Source organism: Poecilia reticulata, linkage group LG11, assembly GCF_000633615.1.
Source record: "Poecilia reticulata strain Guanapo linkage group LG11, Guppy_female_1.0+MT, whole genome shotgun sequence".
NCBI lineage: Eukaryota > Metazoa > Chordata > Actinopteri > Cyprinodontiformes > Poeciliidae > Poecilia > Poecilia reticulata.
In genome coordinates, this window is record NC_024341.1 from 20881655 (window position 1) to 20884275 (window position 2621).

Consider the following 2621-nt stretch of genomic DNA (forward strand, 5'->3'; position numbering starts at 1 on the left):
TATAAATTTTACATTTATAAATTTTACATCTTATATATTTAATATTTAACATCTTGGATGGAGTAGCTTGTCAGCAATTTCCCCTTGTGGATCAATAAAGCACATTCTATTCTATTAGCATTTCTCTTATAGTTTGTTAGAACAACAAGTGCAGATTCAGTCTAAGCTGTGAATTTTTTTGCTCTTGTCCTAAAACGTAATTTTGTAATTTCCTGTTCMATGCTAACACAGTGCTTTTGTTAGCTTGGACTAAACAAAATCTGTCAGACTATAAAAAAAAATAGATTATCTTTTTTTCCCATCTCTGTTAGATAAACAGATATTGTTATCTGTAGATTTAGAGTACAATAGAGAATCTGATTTTAGTTGTGTTATTCTTATTTCCATCCTAAACAGCTACTTTTCATTTTAAATGAGCAGCTAGCTGTGCTGCAATGCTAACACACTAGCATGTTTGTAATCAGAGGCTGTAGAAAAATAAAAAAAAAAGTTCTCTTCTGTATTCATCTTTATTAAACACAAAGTTTTCTCATTTTATGATCTTTAGAAACAACAAGTGGAGATTCTACGTCTGCTGTGTTATTCTCATTACAGAAACTTTTTGTTATAGCAGCTAGCTAACACACTAGCATGTTTGTAAACTGGAATAATTAGATTAGATTAGACAATCAACTTATTTGATCTATTTTATTAAAAATATTTTTTATGGAGGTTGAAAACTTATATAAATATTTACCTTCTGTCTGTATTCTTAGGAAACTATAAATAGAGACTCAGTCTTTGCTCTATTTTTTTCCTTTGCTCTAATTGCTACTTTTTTGTCATCCTGTAGCAGCTAGCTATGCAGCAGTACCAGTACATGACCTGAAACAGTCAAATTGTTAATTTAAAAATATGTATAGTTATTTTTAAACCCATYCAGTATTTATCTTTAACTATAATCCCTTTTTAGGATAACTGTGAATTCATTTTCAATTTTGCTAGTTTTATTGCTGTCAAAAACTGTGCACTGGTCACACAATTCAGGGGTAATCTTGTATCTGTTTAACATATCTTTAATTATCATTTATTATATTTGAGACAAATAGTTTCAGCTGTGTTGTTTTTATTTCTGTAGAAACAAGCCGTGCTCCAACACTGACGCTAACTCTGCTGTTGCTTGCGTTAGCATCTGTGTTTCTGTTTCCAATAATGAATGTATTTACTGAATTCATTTGCTAAATCCTTCAGCCACCGCAAGGGGGGACTGCACCCATGATTGCTCCCTAATTTTAATAACCCAATGTTTGAACGACACTGTCTTAATCTGGAACAAAGATTCCAACAAACACGACTTCACATTGAGGCAGATTTTCTAACCTTATGACTTTAGTTTATATGACAACTTTGATTGATGCAATGGAAAATAAAACATCCCTCTTCCAATATTTTACCGCAGGCTGCCAAACAGCGAAGGCAGCGGTGGCGCTGATAAGGAGAGGAGCAGCAGATGGCTCAGGAGATTGGAATTAGAATATACAAGAGGGAAAACAGGGAGAAGTGGAGGCCATAAAGGCTGCACCACTTCAGATCAGCACAGCAAATAGGGTTACCCTGAGCAACATGGGGAAGAGATGCATGGAAAGGAACAAAAAAAAAAAAAAACAAATGAGAAGGACAAAAGGTGCCTCCAGGTCAAGAGATGGTGGGATTAGATGTTTAAGGAGGAAGAAGAGGGAGGGGGGAAAAAAAATGAAAGACATACATTAAAAGAAAAATGAAGAGATGACGGAGGGAGCTCTGAAGCCTGTTGAATGTTGGCGCTGCCTTGAGAGCAGATGCAGGAGCAGGGAGGAAAAAATATCTCTCTCTAAGCCTGAACCGCTAACACACACTTTACAGTAATTTGCTCTCTCCCTCCTCCTCCTGTTGCTCCCATCCCCTCCCCTCGGCTTGTTTACAAAAACAGTCCCATACTGAGCACACAGGCAACACAGAAGCAAAAATAATAATAGAAAAAAACCTGATCAAAAACTCCATTATACAAGTGCGTTTTCGCTACTTGATTTTTTTTTTTTTTTCTTCACACCGTCTCCAAACATTACATACCATCATCATCCAACCGAGCAAACAGTTTCTGCTCAAACACACGCAGCTCGCCTCGCATGATGTATCTGGGGGATTTGACGTGGATTACGACATATTAAATTCATGGATTATCCAATCAAATCATAGCGATGATTACCAGCATGACCACCACACCCATGCAATCCACTGTGACAAACACAAAGGTGCGGCAATCTCTCTGTTTTTCTCACATAAATGGGTTTTAGACAGAGGCGGAGTCGAGCAACAATGACATTTTTCTCACCCTGCTGATCATTACCTCTTGTTTTTTTTTTTTGTTTGTTTTTTTTTGCTTCTACAACACATTTCTGACGTCTGTTTCCTCTCCAGTTCCAACCCATTTTGTTTGTCTACCCTGAAAAGCGGCTGCTCTGAATGGTAAATAAATCAGCAGAGCGCATCACCCCTGCTCTTTCAAGAACATTTCAGCGGGGAGGCTGAGCTGGGTGGGGCGTGTAGAGAGAGAGAGAGAGAGAGAGAGAGAGAGAGAGAGAGAGAGAGAGAGAGAGAGAGAG

General features: G+C 37.3%; 1 protein-coding gene across 4 annotated transcripts in view; it reads right to left on the reverse strand.

Moving 5' to 3' along the window:
* The window catches only part of celf3a (cugbp, Elav-like family member 3a), a 40632-nt gene that overhangs the window by 19907 nt on the left and 18104 nt on the right, over window positions 1-2621 (reverse strand). The gene's annotated exons all lie outside the window — the stretch shown is intronic.